This window comes from Triturus cristatus, chromosome 3_2 (assembly GCF_964204655.1).
Source record: "Triturus cristatus chromosome 3_2, aTriCri1.1, whole genome shotgun sequence".
Classification (NCBI taxonomy): domain Eukaryota; kingdom Metazoa; phylum Chordata; class Amphibia; order Caudata; family Salamandridae; genus Triturus; species Triturus cristatus.
In genome coordinates this window covers 917,831,058-917,848,514 of record NC_140584.1, presented here as the reverse complement: position 1 = coordinate 917,848,514, position 17,457 = coordinate 917,831,058, and the positions used below count along the sequence as shown (strand labels likewise).

Genomic DNA, 17,457 nt, shown 5'->3' with positions numbered 1-17,457 from the left:
ACATGTAAGACTCTAAGCAGACGATGAACTTCGACGGGGGTCCAGACTTAGTGAAAAACCTCTTGCAGCACATACGGGAGATAACGGAACCTATCACTTTCAGAAGAGCCCTGAATGCCTGGCTATCTAAGAAAGCGTTCACATGAACAACTTGAACTACCACCCAGCTTGAATTCATGCAGCTTTTCAAAGCTAAAAGACCTTTAGGTGTCTCAACACTACAGAAGTATCCAAAATATAGTTTATGTTTTGTGTACAGAAGACTTTTTACACTGGGAAGTGAATACTTGCCAGAAACGTTTTGTATCTAATATTGATTAGAACAGGAATTGAACTTTTCAGTATATAATTCCGTTTTACAGCATATCCTCAAATGAAGAAAGGAACGGCCATCAACAGTAGACAGTTGTTTCAAAAATTAAACTCTGCCTGTGCCCTTCCTTTTTAGATCAGAACTTATCTGCAACACCTTTGGGCCACTTACAAATACTATTTCAATCTTGATTCTACATAACATATCAAGACAAAGAGTTTTATAACTCTATTCCAAGCTGTCCAAGGGTTACAGGAAGATATCACAAGAGCATTTTTTCTGCCACCTGGCTAAGCTCTCAGCAGATCAGTGATAGATAATTAAAACCTGACGCTGCAATCTATGCAGCTAACTAAAGTTTAATTCAGCATGATAGACTAAAGTTGAAGGCACTGGACAAACACAAGAAAGGGGACCAGGAAAATCGCCTCTTGGGGCAGGCTAAAAGGCTATCACAATATGGTCTCAACTTTGTAATTTTTACGTAAAAACAGACCATGGCTGGAAAAGCAGTCGGGCGATGCCCCAGACTCTTACAAAGCCAAGAAGAGGCAAAGGCTCTGGGTATTCACCTGGCCTGTCACCAAACTGTAAACTTCTAGAATTTACGGCCTGGCGCCAGCCCACCTACCTCGTTTCATAGGTGTCGCAGCATAGTGGATATCCAAAATGGTGGCATTTGGGGTTCTAGCCATTACAGCTATAGAACTTTCAAGGCACAGGGCTTATTTTACTATTTACAACCAGCTGATATTCCGATTCTCTACATGAGGCTCTCAATCTTCCAGTGTTCTAAAATACCATAGGACAACGCTACAGGGGGCTACAATGGTCATTAAATACCCTCTGTTTGAGTTATAGACTCAAGTTAAAGCTGAGCTTCTATATCGAGGGGATAGAACATTTAATCAATGTGATACCCGAGGCAGAAAGTCTATACTGATATCACAACATTCCCGTCAATGAAGTAAGAATACTCTAACTTGAACCAGGAGAACCAAAAAAATGGCACTTGCTGGAACAGGTGGCTCGTTCTGACCATTATTCGATCGTTGCAACTCCTCTGTCCCCCAATGGATCTTGCAAAATTCCAAAGTTCGAATGCATCAAGCCCTTGATGTACTAAGGGTTGCACAGGGGCTTGTTGGGAGCTGCAAGATTTTGTGCTGAGCACGCAAGCTTTTATAATGAAAAGTAAACAGACGCAGTCCCTTACTTCTGCTTTGCACCGCACGAATTCCTGTGAAAACTTTAACAAATACCAAAGGAGTCGTTTTTCATCCTTAGCAGTCTAAGATCCACCGCAGACTGGTAAGTTGTAAGAAGCCAGGGTGTTACGCTTCCTCTTACTCTAAACGGCCTAACTAGCATTAGCAGGTTTCTTTAAACAGTCTATTCGAAAGAGTGATAAATCGTTTGAGTAGCAGTAGTTGCCTTGCAGAAGTCTAGGCTCTACAAATAGCTCATACGCACAGTCCATTTAAAATGTACTCTTTACTATCCATGTTCGATAAACAAAGCTTTTTTTATAAATAACATACCAAATTATCAACTGATGGTGAGAGGTGCCTTTCAAAGAGAACCTCTTGCAAAAACCACAAGTCCAAGAAAGCTCAACAGCTTCTAATAAGTATTCATATACTCAACAGTTAAGTTACAAGAAACCAAAGAAATCAAAAAAGAAATGACAAACTAAACAAGAAATTAGAAACTGATAGACTTTCTTACACCCAAAAATAAAAGCTAACCACTCAGTTTGTGTTCTCTTTCTCCAATCCTCCTGAAAGGAACAGGAACGATCATCAATAGCAAACAGCAGCTACATGAACGCAACACTGTTCACTCACTTCACGTCCAAAAGAGAAAACTACAATTCTTCCTCGTGGTTAGCGAAGACCAGACACTTTCAAACACATTTCCTCAGTTAAAAACTATAGAAATAATCCCTGAAAGTATAGTCTTAACAAAATTCTTTATAGCTCACACAGACAGAAAGGGTGGAAACCCTTCCTACTTACAGTAAGACAAGGTTCGGCATCATCAACGGAAATAAAAACATATAAATATAAACATATTTTTTACTCCACAAGATAATATTCCACAGATGCACACGCATACGCCTTTATTTACATTAAAGCCTACTCAATAGATCCTGGTGAGACACTGCTTTATAAATTTGCATATTTTAAATCAGCAACCAATCAAATTCAGCCTGCCTGTTCCTGACCCAATGCTGTACCACAGGGAGAGTTGGAAAATTCTTCAAAAAACTGCAGGTTCCACAAGATCATACAGATGATTTTTAATCCGAATAGTTGGTCCAGATTAGCATCTGTCAAACAGCCAAAAGAGTGACACTGGTCACTAGCGAGAAGGGACCTGCTAAGGTTGCAAGCGTGGAAACAAACGTTGTAGCATTCAAGCTACCTTTAAATTTTGAACAGTTGCACCACAGATCAAATGTACGGCAACATCTTTGATTAGTTTCCCCAAACAAACTAAGGGGCATATCAGCAACAACCGGCGATAATTATCGCTAAGCGCACTTAGCGCTAGGATAATTATCGCCGGCTAGCGTGGATTATTATCGCTGAGATAACGTGCTATTAGCAACGCTTATCTCAAAAACGATACAAATCCTAACGCTAACTGCCTAACGTGAGATTATCGCTGGAAACCCAGCGATAATGTCACGAAGTGTGGCGTTAGCTTGCTGATAGGGACTCACAAACTTAGCCATGATATCCACCTTACATAGGATACCATGGCTAAGTCAGTCCTGAAGCAGGCGTAAGGAAAGTAGCAATAACAGGGGTTATCGCTACTTTTCCTGCCGCTATGCTTCATAGCGTGGGCCTTGATGATAGGAGAAATGTCGCTTAGCGACATTTCTCCTGTCATGTCAGGTCAGGTACGCCCACTTTGCATCTCATTAGAGATGCAAAGCTGGGCGTTAGGAATCCCGACGCTAATGCAAGGTTTCACGCGTTAGCGTGACCTTGCTAATTAGGCGATCATTTTTTATCACCAGCTTGATGATATGCCCCTAACTGTTCCCCAGTTCACATGTAAGACTCTAAGCAGACGATGAACTTCGACGGGGGTCCAGACTTAGTGAAAAACCTCTTGCAGCACATACGGGAGATAACGGAACCTATCACTTTCAGAAGAGCCCTGAATGCCTGGCTATCTAAGAAAGCGTTCACATGAACAACTTGTACTACCACCCAGCTTGAATTCATGCAGCTTTTCAAAGCTAAAAGACCTTTAGGTGTCTCAGCACTACAGAAGTATCCAAAATATAGTTTATGTTTTGTGTACAGAAGACTTTTTACACTGGGAAGTGAATACTTGCCAGAAACGTTTTGTATCTAATATTGATTAGAACAGGAATTGAACTTTTCAGTATATAATTCCGTTTTACAGCATATCCTCAAATGAAGAAAGGAACGGCCATCAACAGTAGACAGTTGTTTCAAAAATTAAACTCTGCCTGTGCCCTTCCTTTTTAGATCAGAACTTATCTGCAACACCTTTGGGCCACTTACAAATACTATTTCAATCTTGATTCTACATAACATATCAAGACAAAGAGTTTTATAACTCTGTGCCAAGCTGTCCAAGGGTTACAGGAAGATATCACAAGAGCATTTTTTCTGCCACCTGGCTAAGCTCTCAGCAGATCAGTGATAGATAATTAAAACCTGACGCTGCAATCTATGCAGCTAACTAAAGTTTAATTCAGCATGATAGACTAAAGTTGAAGGCACTGGACAAACACAAGAAAGGGGACCAGGAAAATCGCCTCTTGGGGCAGGCTAAAAGACTATCACAATATGGTCTCAACTTTGTAATTTTTACGTAAAAACAGACCATGGCTGGAAAAGCAGTCGGGCGATGCCCCAGACTCTTACAAAGCCAAGAAGAGGCAAAGGCTCTGGGTATTCACCTGGCCTGTCACCAAACTGTAAACTTCTACAATTTACGGCCTGGCGCCAGCCCACCTACCTTGTTTCATAGGTGTCGCAGCATAGTGGATATCCAAAATGGTGGCATTTGGGGTTCTAGCCATTACAGCTATAGAACTTTCAAGGCACAGGGCTTATTTTACTATTTACAACCAGCTGATATTCCGATTCTCTACATGAGGCTCTCAATCTTCCAGTGTTCTAAAATACCATAGGACAACGCTACAGGGGGCTACAATGGTCATTAAATACCCTCTGTTTGAGTTATAGACTCAAGTTAAAGCTGAGCTTCTATATCGAGGGGATAGAACATTTAATCAATGTGATACCCGAGGCAGAAAGTCTATACTGATATCACAACATTCCCGTCAATGAAGTAAGAATACTCTAACTTGAACCAGGAGAACCAAAAAAATGGCACTTGCTGGAGCAGGTGGCTCGTTCTGACCATTATTCGATCGTTGCAACTCCTCTGTCCCCCAATGGATCTTGCAAAATTCCAAAGTTCGAATGCATCAAGCCCTTGATGTACTAAGGGTTGCACAGGGGCTTGTTGGGAGCTGCAAGATTTTGTGCTGAGCACGCAAGCTTTTATAATGAAAAGTAAACAGACGCAGTCCCTTACTTCTGCTTTGCACCGCACGAATTCCTGTGAAAACTTTAACAAATACCAAAGGAGTAGTTTTTCATCCTTAGCAGTCTAAGATCCACCGCAGCCTTGTAAGTTGTAAGAAGCCAGGGTGTTACGCTTCCTCTTACTCTAAACGGCCTAACTAGCATTAGCAGCTTTCTTTAAACAGTCTATTCGAAAGAGTGATAAATCTTTTGAGTAGCAGTAGTTGCCTTGCAGAAGTCTAGGCTCTACAAATAGCTCATACGCACAGTCCATTTAAAATGTACTCTTTACTATCCATGTTCGAAAAACAAAGCTTTTTTTATAAATAACATACCAAATTATCAACTGATGGTGAGAGGTGCCTTTCAAAGAGAACCTCTTGCAAAAACCACAAGTCCAAGAAAGCTCAACAGCTTCTAATAAGTATTCATATACTCAACAGTTAAGTTACAAGAAACCAAAGAAATCAAAAAAGAAATGACAAACTAAAAAAGAAATTAGAAACTGATAGACTTTCTTACACCCAAAAATAAAAGCTAACCACTCAGTTTGTGTTCTCTTCCTCCAATCCTCCTGAAAGGAACAGGAACGATCATCAATAGCAAACAGCAGCTACATGAATGCAACACTGTTCACTCACTTCACGCCCAAAAGAGAAAACTACAATTCTTCCTCATGGTTAGCGAAGACCAGACACTTTCAAACACATTTCCTCAGTTAAAAACTATAGAAATGATCCCTGAAAGTATAGTCTTAACAAAATTCTTTATAGCTCACACAGACAGAAAGGGTGGAAACCCTTCCTACTTACAGTAAGACAAGGTTCGGCATCATCAACGGAAATAAAAACATATAAATATAAACATATTTTTTACTCCACAAGATAATATTCCACAGATGCACACGCATACGCCTTTATTTACATTAAAGCCTACTCAATAGATCCTGGTGAGACACTGCTTTATAAATTTGCATATTTTAAATCAGCAACCAATCAAATTCAGCCTGCCTGTTCCTGACCCAATGCTGTACCACAGGGAGAGTTGGAAAATTCTTCAAAAAACTGCAGGTTCCACAAGATCATACAGATGATTTTTAATCCAAATAGTTGGTCCAGATTAGCATCTGTCAAACAGCCAAAAGAGTGACACTGATCACTAGCGAGAAGGGACCTGCTAAGGTTGCAAGCGTGGAAACAAACGTTGTAGCATTCAAGCTACCTTTAAATTTTGAACAGTTGCACCACAGATCAAATGTACGGCAACATCTTTGATTAGTTTCCCCAAACAAACTAAGGGGCATATCAGCAACAACCGGCGATAATTATCGCTAAGCGCACTTAGCGCTAGGATAATTATCGCCGGCTAGCGTGGATTATTATCGCTGAGATAACGTGCTATTAGCAACGCTTATCTCAAAAACAATAAAAATCCTAACGCTAACTGCCTAACGTGAGATTATCGCTGGAAACCCAGCGATAATGTCACGAAGTGTGGCGTTAGCTTGCTGATAGGGACTCACAAACTTAGCCATGATATCCACCTTACATAGGATACCATGGCTAAGTCAGTCCTGAAGCAGGCGTAAGGAAAGTAGCAATAACAGGGGTTATCGCTACTTTTCCTGCCGCTATGCTTCATAGCGTGGGCCTTGATGATAGGAGAAATGTCGCTTAGCGACATTTCTCCTGTCATGTCAGGTCAGGTACGCCCACTTTGCATCTCATTAGAGATGCAAAGCTGGGCGTTAGGAATCCCGACGCTAATGCAAGGTTTCACGCGTTAGCGTGACCTTGCTAATTAGGCGATCATTTTTTATCACCAGCTTGATGATATGCCCCTAACTGTTCCCCAGTTCACATGTAAGACTCTAAGCAGACGATGAACTTCGACGGGGGTCCAGACTTAGTGAAAAACCTCTTGCAGCACATACGGGAGATAACGGAACCTATCACTTTCAGAAGAGCCCTGAATGCCTGGCTATCTAAGAAAGCGTTCACATGAACAACTTGTACTACCACCCAGCTTGAATTCATGCAGCTTTTCAAAGCTAAAAGACCTTTAGGTGTCTCAGCACTACAGAAGTATCCAAAATATAGTTTATGTTTTGTGTACAGAAGACTTTTTACACTGGGAAGTGAATACTTGCCAGAAACGTTTTGTATCTAATATTTATTAGAACAGGAATTGAACTTTTCAGTATATAATTCCGTTTTACAGCATATCCTCAAATGAAGAAAGGAACGGCCATCAACAGTAGACAGTTGTTTCAAAAATTAAACTCTGCCTGTGCCCTTCCTTTTTAGATCAGAACTTATCTGCAACACCTTTGGGCCACTTACAAATACTATTTCAATCTTGATTCTACATAACATATCAAGACAAAGAGTTTTGTAACTCTATGCCAAGCTGTTCAAGGGTTACAGGAAGATATCACAAGAGCATTTTTTCTGCCACCTGGCTAAGCTCTCAGCAGATCAGTGATAGATAATTAAAACCTGAAGCAGCAATCTATGCAGCTAACTAAAGTTTAATTCAGCATGATAGACTAAAGTTGAAGGCACTGGACAAACACAAGAAAGGGGACCAGGAAAATCGCCTCTTGGGGCAGGCTAAAAGGCTATCACAATATGGTCTCAACTTTGTAATTTTTACGTAAAAACAGACCATGGCTGGAAAAGCAGTCGGGCGATGCCCCAGACTCTTACAAAGCCAAGAAGAGGCAAAGGCTCTGGGTATTCACCTGGCCTGTCACCAAACTGTAAACTTCTACAATTTACGGCCTGGCGCCAGCCCACCTACCTCGTTTCATAGGTGTCGCAGCATAGTGGATATCCAAAATGGTGGCATTTGGGGTTCTAGCCATTACAGCTATAGAACTTTCAAGGCACAGGGCTTATTTTACTATTTACAACCAGCTGATATTCCGATTCTCTACATGAGGCTCTCAATCTTCCAGTGTTCTAAAATACCATAGGACAACGCTACAGGGGGCTACAATGGTCATTAAATACCCTCTGTTTGAGTTATAGACTCAAGTTAAAGCTGAGCTTCTATATCGAGGGGATAGAACATTTAATCAATGTGATACCCGAGGCAGAAAGTCTATACTGATATCACAACATTCCCGTCAATGAAGTAAGAATACTCTAACTTGAACCAGGAGAACCAAAAAAATGGCACTTGCTGGAGCAGGTGGCTCGTTCTGACCATTATTCGATCGTTGCAACTCCTCTGTCCCCCAATGGATCTTGCAAAATTCCAAAGTTCGAATGCATCAAGCCCTTGATGTACTAAGGGTTGCACAGGGGCTTGTTGGGAGCTGCAAGATTTTGTGCTGAGCACGCAAGCTTTTATAATGAAAAGTAAACATACGCAGTCCCTTACTTCTGCTTTGCACCGCACGAATTCCTGTGAAAACTTTAACAAATACCAAAGGAGTAGTTTTTCATCCTTAGCAGTCTAAGATCCACCGCAGCCTTGTAAGTTGTAAGAAGCCAGGGTGTAACGCTTCCTCTTACTCTAAATGGCCTAACTAGCATTAGCAGGTTTCTTTAAACAGTCTATTCGAAAGAGTGATAAATCGTTTGAGTAGCAGTAGTTGCCTTGCAGAAGTCTAGGCTCTACAAATAGCTCATACGCACAGTCCATTTAAAATGTACTCTTTACTATCCATGTTCGAAAAACAAAGCTTTTTTTATAAATAACATACCAAATTATCAACTGATGGTGAGAGGTGCCTTTCAAAGAGAACCTCTTGCAAAAACCACAAGTCCAAGAAAGCTCAACAGCTTCTAATAAGTATTCATATACTCAACAGTTAAGTTACAAGAAACCAAAGAAATCAAAAAAGAAATGACAAACTAAACAAGAAATTAGAAACTGATAGACTTTCTTACACCCAAAAATAAAAGCTAACCACTCAGTTTGTGTTCTCTTCCTCCAATCCTCCTGAAAGGAACAGGAACGATCATCAATAGCAAACAGCAGCTACATGAATGCAACACTGTTCACTCACTTCACGCCCAAAAGAGAAAACTACAATTCTTCCTCATGGTTAGCAAAGACCAGACACTTTCAAACACATTTCCTCAGTTAAAAACTATAGAAATGATCCCTGAAAGTATAGACTTAACAAAATTCTTTATAGCTCACACAGACAGAAAGGGTGGAAACCCTTCCTACTTACAGTAAAACAAGGTTCGGCATCATCAACGGAAATAAAAACATATAAATATAAACATATTTTTTACTCCACAAGATAATATTCCACAGATGCACACGCATACGCCTTTATTTACATTAAAGCCTACTCAATAGATCCTGGTGAGACACTGCTTTATAAATTTGCATATTTTAAATCAGCAACCAATCAAATTCAGCCTGCCTGTTCCTGACCCAATGCTGTACCACAGGGAGAGTTGGAAAATTCTTCAAAAAACTGCAGGTTCCACAAGATCATACAGATGATTTTTAATCCAAATAGTTGGTCCAGATTAGCATCTGTCAAACAGCCAAAAGAGTGACACTGATCACTAGCGAGAAGGGACCTGCTAAGGTTGCAAGCGTGGAAACAAACGTTGTAGCATTCAAGCTACCTTTAAATTTTGAACAGTTGCACCACAGATCAAATGTACGGCAACATCTTTGATTAGTTTCCCCAAACAAACTAAGGGGCATATCAGCAACAACCGGCGATAATTATCGCTAAGCGCACTTAGCGCTAGGATAATTATCGCCGGCTAGCGTGGATTATTATCGCTGAGATAACGTGCTATTAGCAACGCTTATCTCAAAAACGATAAAAATCCTAACGCTAACTGCCTAACGTGAGATTATCGCTGGAAACCCAGCGATAATGTCACGAAGTGTGGCGTTAGCTTGCTGATAGGGACTCACAAACGTAGCCATGATATCCACCTTACATAGGATACCATGGCTAAGTCAGTCCTGAAGCAGGCGTAAGGAAAGTAGCAATAACAGGGGTTATCGCTACTTTTCCTGCCGCTATGCTTCATAGCGTGGGCCTTGATGATAGGAGAAATGTCGCTTAGCGACATTTCTCCTGTCATGTCAGGTCAGGTACGCCCACTTTGCATCTCATTAGAGATGCAAAGCTGGGCGTTAGGAATCCCGACGCTAATGCAAGGTTTCACGCGTTAGCGTGACCTTGCTAATTAGGCGATCATTTTTTATCACCAGCTTGATGATATGCCCCTAACTGTTCCCCAGTTCACATGTAAGACTCTAAGCAGACGATGAACTTCGACGGGGGTCCAGACTTAGTGAAAAACCTCTTGAAGCACATACGGGAGATAACGGAACCTATCACTTTCAGAAGAGCCCTGAATGCCTGGCTATCTAAGAAAGCGTTCACATGAACAACTTGTACTACCACCCAGCTTGAATTCATGCAGCTTTTCAAAGCTAAAAGACCTTTAGGTGTCTCAACACTACAGAAGTATCCAAAATATAGTTTATGTTTTGTGTACAGAAGACTTTTTACACTGGGAAGTGAATACTTGCCAGAAACGTTTTGTATCTAATATTGATTAGAACAGGAATTGAACTTTTCAGTATATAATTCCGTTTTACAGCATATCCTCAAATGAAGAAAGGAACAGCCATCAACAGTAGACAGTTGTTTCAAAAATTAAACTCTGCCTGTGCCCTTCCTTTTTAGATCAGAACTTATCTGCAACACCTTTGGGCCACTTACAAATACTATTTCAATCTTGATTCTACATAACATATCAAGACAAAGAGTTTTATAACTCTATTCCAAGCTGTCCAAGGGTTACAGGAAGATATCACAAGAGCATTTTTTCTGCCACCTGGCTAAGCTCTCAGCAGATCAGTGATAGATAATTAAAACCTGACGCTGCAATCTATGCAGCTAACTAAAGTTTAATTCAGCATGATAGACTAAAGTTGAAGGCACTGGACAAACACAAGAAAGGGGACCAGGAAAATCGCCTCTTGGGGCAGGCTAAAAGGCTATCACAATATGGTCTCAACTTTGTAATTTTTACGTAAAAACAGACCATGGCTGGAAAAGCAGTCGGGCGATGCCCCAGACTCTTACAAAGCCAAGAAGAGGCAAAGGCTCTGGGTATTCACCTGGCCTGTCACCAAACTGTAAACTTCTAGAATTTACGGCCTGGCGCCAGCCCACCTACCTCGTTTCATAGGTGTCGCAGCATAGTGGATATCCAAAATGGTGGCATTTGGGGTTCTAGCCATTACAGCTATAGAACTTTCAAGGCACAGGGCTTATTTTACTATTTACAACCAGCTGATATTCCGATTCTCTACATGAGGCTCTCAATCTTCCAGTGTTCTAAAATACCATAGGACAACGCTACAGGGGGCTACAATGGTCATTAAATACCCTCTGTTTGAGTTATAGACTCAAGTTAAAGCTGAGCTTCTATATCGAGGGGATAGAACATTTAATCAATGTGATACCCGAGGCAGAAAGTCTATACTGATATCACAACATTCCCGTCAATGAAGTAAGAATACTCTAACTTGAACCAGGAGAACCAAAAAAATGGCACTTGCTGGAACAGGTGGCTCGTTCTGACCATTATTCGATCGTTGCAACTCCTCTGTCCCCCAATGGATCTTGCAAAATTCCAAAGTTCGAATGCATCAAGCCCTTGATGTACTAAGGGTTGCACAGGGGCTTGTTGGGAGCTGCAAGATTTTGTGCTGAGCACGCAAGCTTTTATAATGAAAAGTAAACAGACGCAGTCCCTTACTTCTGCTTTGCACCGCACGAATTCCTGTGAAAACTTTAACAAATACCAAAGGAGTCGTTTTTCATCCTTAGCAGTCTAAGATCCACCGCAGACTGGTAAGTTGTAAGAAGCCAGGGTGTTACGCTTCCTCTTACTCTAAACGGCCTAACTAGCATTAGCAGGTTTCTTTAAACAGTCTATTCGAAAGAGTGATAAATCGTTTGAGTAGCAGTAGTTGCCTTGCAGAAGTCTAGGCTCTACAAATAGCTCATACGCACAGTCCATTTAAAATGTACTCTTTACTATCCATGTTCAAAAAACAAAGCTTATTTTATAAATAACATACCAAATTATCAACTGATGGTGAGAGGTGCCTTTCAAAGAGAACCTCTTGCAAAAACCACAAGTCCAAGAAAGCTCAACAGCTTCTAATAAGTATTCATATACTCAACAGTTAAGTTACAAGAAACCAAAGAAATCAAAAAAGAAATGACAAACTAAACAAGAAATTAGAAACTGATAGACTTTCTTACACCCAAAAATAAAAGCTAACCACTCAGTTTGTGTTCTCTTTCTCCAATCCTCCTGAAAGGAACAGGAACGACCATCAATAGCAAACAGCAGCTACATGAATGCAACACTGTTCACTCACTTCACGCCCAAAAGAGAAAACTACAATTCTTCCTCGTGGTTAGCGAAGACCAGACACTTTCAAACACATTTCCTCAGTTAAAAACTATAGAAATAATCCCTGAAAGTATAGTCTTAACAAAATTCTTTATAGCTCACACAGACAGAAAGGGTGGAAACCCTTCCTACTTACAGTAAGACAAGGTTCGGCATCATCAACGGAAATAAAAACATATAAATATAAACATATTTTTTACTCCACAAGATAATATTCCACAGATGCACACGCATACGCCTTTATTTACATTAAAGCCTACTCAATAGATCCTGGTGAGACACTGCTTTATAAATTTGCATATTTTAAATCAGCAACCAATCAAATTCAGCCTGCCTGTTCCTGACCCAATGCTGTACCACAGGGAGAGTTGGAAAATTCTTCAAAAAACTGCAGGTTCCACAAGATCATACAGATGATTTTTAATCCGAATAGTTGGTCCAGATTAGCATCTGTCAAACAGCCAAAAGAGTGACACTGGTCACTAGCGAGAAGGGACCTGCTAAGGTTGCAAGCGTGGAAACAAACGTTGTAGCATTCAAGCTACCTTTAAATTTTGAACAGTTGCACCACAGATCAAATGTACGGCAACATCTTTGATTAGTTTCCCCAAACAAACTAAGGGGCATATCAGCAACAACCGGCGATAATTATCGCTAAGCGCACTTAGCGCTAGGATAATTATCGCCGGCTAGCGTGGATTATTATCGCTGAGATAACGTGCTATTAGCAACGCTTATCTCAAAAACGATACAAATCCTAACGCTAACTGCCTAACGTGAGATTATCGCTGGAAACCCAGCGATAATGTCACGAAGTGTGGCGTTAGCTTGCTGATAGGGACTCACAAACTTAGCCATGATATCCACCTTACATAGGATACCATGGCTAAGTCAGTCCTGAAGCAGGCGTAAGGAAAGTAGCAATAACAGGGGTTATCGCTACTTTTCCTGCCGCTATGCTTCATAGCGTGGGCCTTGATGATAGGAGAAATGTCGCTTAGCGACATTTCTCCTGTCATGTCAGGTCAGGTACGCCCACTTTGCATCTCATTAGAGATGCAAAGCTGGGCGTTAGGAATCCCGACGCTAATGCAAGGTTTCACGCGTTAGCGTGACCTTGCTAATTAGGCGATCATTTTTTATCACCAGCTTGATGATATGCCCCTAACTGTTCCCCAGTTCACATGTAAGACTCTAAGCAGACGATGAACTTCGACGGGGGTCCAGACTTAGTGAAAAACCTCTTGCAGCACATACGGGAGATAACGGAACCTATCACTTTCAGAAGAGCCCTGAATGCCTGGCTATCTAAGAAAGCGTTCACATGAACAACTTGTACTACCACCCAGCTTGAATTCATGCAGCTTTTCAAAGCTAAAAGACCTTTAGGTGTCTCAGCACTACAGAAGTATCCAAAATATAGTTTATGTTTTGTGTACAGAAGACTTTTTACACTGGGAAGTGAATACTTGCCAGAAACGTTTTGTATCTAATATTGATTAGAACAGGAATTGAACTTTTCAGTATATAATTCCGTTTTACAGCATATCCTCAAATGAAGAAAGGAACGGCCATCAACAGTAGACAGTTGTTTCAAAAATTAAACTCTGCCTGTGCCCTTCCTTTTTAGATCAGAACTTATCTGCAACACCTTTGGGCCACTTACAAATACTATTTCAATCTTGATTCTACATAACATATCAAGACAAAGAGTTTTATAACTCTGTGCCAAGCTGTCCAAGGGTTACAGGAAGATATCACAAGAGCATTTTTTCTGCCACCTGGCTAAGCTCTCAGCAGATCAGTGATAGATAATTAAAACCTGACGCTGCAATCTATGCAGCTAACTAAAGTTTAATTCAGCATGATAGACTAAAGTTGAAGGCACTGGACAAACACAAGAAAGGGGACCAGGAAAATCGCCTCTTGGGGCAGGCTAAAAGACTATCACAATATGGTCTCAACTTTGTAATTTTTACGTAAAAACAGACCATGGCTGGAAAAGCAGTCGGGCGATGCCCCAGACTCTTACAAAGCCAAGAAGAGGCAAAGGCTCTGGGTATTCACCTGGCCTGTCACCAAACTGTAAACTTCTACAATTTACGGCCTGGCGCCAGCCCACCTACCTTGTTTCATAGGTGTCGCAGCATAGTGGATATCCAAAATGGTGGCATTTGGGGTTCTAGCCATTACAGCTATAGAACTTTCAAGGCACAGGGCTTATTTTACTATTTACAACCAGCTGATATTCCGATTCTCTACATGAGGCTCTCAATCTTCCAGTGTTCTAAAATACCATAGGACAACGCTACAGGGGGCTACAATGGTCATTAAATACCCTCTGTTTGAGTTATAGACTCAAGTTAAAGCTGAGCTTCTATATCGAGGGGATAGAACATTTAATCAATGTGATACCCGAGGCAGAAAGTCTATACTGATATCACAACATTCCCGTCAATGAAGTAAGAATACTCTAACTTGAACCAGGAGAACCAAAAAAATGGCACTTGCTGGAGCAGGTGGCTCGTTCTGACCATTATTCGATCGTTGCAACTCCTCTGTCCCCCAATGGATCTTGCAAAATTCCAAAGTTCGAATGCATCAAGCCCTTGATGTACTAAGGGTTGCACAGGGGCTTGTTGGGAGCTGCAAGATTTTGTGCTGAGCACGCAAGCTTTTATAATGAAAAGTAAACAGACGCAGTCCCTTACTTCTGCTTTGCACCGCACGAATTCCTGTGAAAACTTTAACAAATACCAAAGGAGTAGTTTTTCATCCTTAGCAGTCTAAGATCCACCGCAGCCTTGTAAGTTGTAAGAAGCCAGGGTGTTACGCTTCCTCTTACTCTAAACGGCCTAACTAGCATTAGCAGCTTTCTTTAAACAGTCTATTCGAAAGAGTGATAAATCTTTTGAGTAGCAGTAGTTGCCTTGCAGAAGTCTAGGCTCTACAAATAGCTCATACGCACAGTCCATTTAAAATGTACTCTTTACTATCCATGTTCGAAAAACAAAGCTTTTTTTATAAATAACATACCAAATTATCAACTGATGGTGAGAGGTGCCTTTCAAAGAGAACCTCTTGCAAAAACCACAAGTCCAAGAAAGCTCAACAGCTTCTAATAAGTATTCATATACTCAACAGTTAAGTTACAAGAAACCAAAGAAATCAAAAAAGAAATGACAAACTAAAAAAGAAATTAGAAACTGATAGACTTTCTAACACCCAAAAATAAAAGCTAACCACTCAGTTTGTGTTCTCTTCCTCCAATCCTCCTGAAAGGAACAGGAACGATCATCAATAGCAAACAGCAGCTACATGAATGCAACACTGTTCACTCACTTCACGCCCAAAAGAGAAAACTACAATTCTTCCTCATGGTTAGCGAAGACCAGACACTTTCAAACACATTTCCTCAGTTAAAAACTATAGAAATGATCCCTGAAAGTATAGTCTTAACAAAATTCTTTATAGCTCACACAGACAGAAAGGGTGGAAACCCTTCCTACTTACAGTAAGACAAGGTTCGGCATCATCAACGGAAATAAAAACATATAAATATAAACATATTTTTTACTCCACAAGATAATATTCCACAGATGCACACGCATACGCCTTTATTTACATTAAAGCCTACTCAATAGATCCTGGTGAGACACTGCTTTATAAATTTGCATATTTTAAATCAGCAACCAATCAAATTCAGCCTGCCTGTTCCTGACCCAATGCTGTACCACAGGGAGAGTTGGAAAATTCTTCAAAAAACTGCAGGTTCCACAAGATCATACAGATGATTTTTAATCCAAATAGTTGGTCCAGATTAGCATCTGTCAAACAGCCAAAAGAGTGACACTGATCACTAGCGAGAAGGGACCTGCTAAGGTTGCAAGCGTGGAAACAAACGTTGTAGCATTCAAGCTACCTTTAAATTTTGAACAGTTGCACCACAGATCAAATGTACGGCAACATCTTTGATTAGTTTCCCCAAACAAACTAAGGGGCATATCAGCAACAACCGGCGATAATTATCGCTAAGCGCACTTAGCGCTAGGATAATTATCGCCGGCTAGCGTGGATTATTATCGCTGAGATAACGTGCTATTAGCAACGCTTATCTCAAAAACAATAAAAATCCTAACGCTAACTGCCTAACGTGAGATTATCGCTGGAAACCCAGCGATAATGTCACGAAGTGTGGCGTTAGCTTGCTGATAGGGACTCACAAACTTAGCCATGATATCCACCTTACATAGGATACCATGGCTAAGTCAGTCCTGAAGCAGGCGTAAGGAAAGTAGCAATAACAGGGGTTATCGCTACTTTTCCTGCCGCTATGCTTCATAGCGTGGGCCTTGATGATAGGAGAAATGTCGCTTAGCGACATTTCTCCTGTCATGTCAGGTCAGGTACGCCCACTTTGCATCTCATTAGAGATGCAAAGCTGGGCGTTAGGAATCCCGACGCTAATGCAAGGTTTCACGCGTTAGCGTGACCTTGCTAATTAGGCGATCATTTTTTATCACCAGCTTGATGATATGCCCCTAACTGTTCCCCAGTTCACATGTAAGACTCTAAGCAGACGATGAACTTCGACGGGGGTCCAGACTTAGTGAAAAACCTCTTGCAGCACATACGGGAGATAACGGAACCTATCACTTTCAGAAGAGCCCTGAATGCCTGGCTATCTAAGAAAGCGTTCACATGAACAACTTGTACTACCACCCAGCTTGAATTCATGCAGCTTTTCAAAGCTAAAAGACCTTTAGGTGTCTCAGCACTACAGAAGTATCCAAAATATAGTTTATGTTTTGTGTACAGAAGACTTTTTACACTGGGAAGTGAATACTTGCCAGAAACGTTTTGTATCTAATATTTATTAGAACAGGAATTGAACTTTTCAGTATATAATTCCGTTTTACAGCATATCCTCAAATGAAGAAAGGAACGGCCATCAACAGTAGACAGTTGTTTCAAAAATTAAACTCTGCCTGTGCCCTTCCTTTTTAGATCAGAACTTATCTGCAACACCTTTGGGCCACTTACAAATACTATTTCAATCTTGATTCTACATAACATATCAAGACAAAGAGTTTTGTAACTCTATGCCAAGCTGTCCAAGGGTTACAGGAAG

At 40.8% G+C, this 17,457-nt stretch overlaps 5 non-coding genes across 5 annotated transcripts; all 5 read right to left on the bottom strand.

The window, feature by feature from the left end:
• Positions 1-2,059: 2,059 nt before the first annotated feature.
• Positions 2,060-2,275, bottom strand: LOC146858544 (small nucleolar RNA U3). Its single transcript, XR_014980209.1, has one exon. It is a non-coding gene; the product is annotated as a small nucleolar RNA U3 (small nucleolar RNA).
• A 3,161-nt stretch (positions 2,276-5,436) lies between these two features.
• Positions 5,437-5,652, bottom strand: LOC146858543 (small nucleolar RNA U3). Its single transcript, XR_014980182.1, has one exon. It is a non-coding gene; the product is annotated as a small nucleolar RNA U3 (small nucleolar RNA).
• Positions 5,653-8,813: 3,161 nt separating this feature from the next.
• Positions 8,814-9,029, bottom strand: LOC146858542 (small nucleolar RNA U3). The gene has a single exon (XR_014980204.1). It is a non-coding gene; the product is annotated as a small nucleolar RNA U3 (small nucleolar RNA).
• Positions 9,030-12,190: 3,161 nt separating this feature from the next.
• On the bottom strand, positions 12,191-12,406 carry LOC146858541 (small nucleolar RNA U3). Its single transcript, XR_014980240.1, has one exon. It is a non-coding gene; the product is annotated as a small nucleolar RNA U3 (small nucleolar RNA).
• Positions 12,407-15,567: 3,161 nt separating this feature from the next.
• On the bottom strand, positions 15,568-15,783 carry LOC146858540 (small nucleolar RNA U3). Its single transcript, XR_014980181.1, has one exon. It is a non-coding gene; the product is annotated as a small nucleolar RNA U3 (small nucleolar RNA).
• Positions 15,784-17,457: the final 1,674 nt, after the last annotated feature.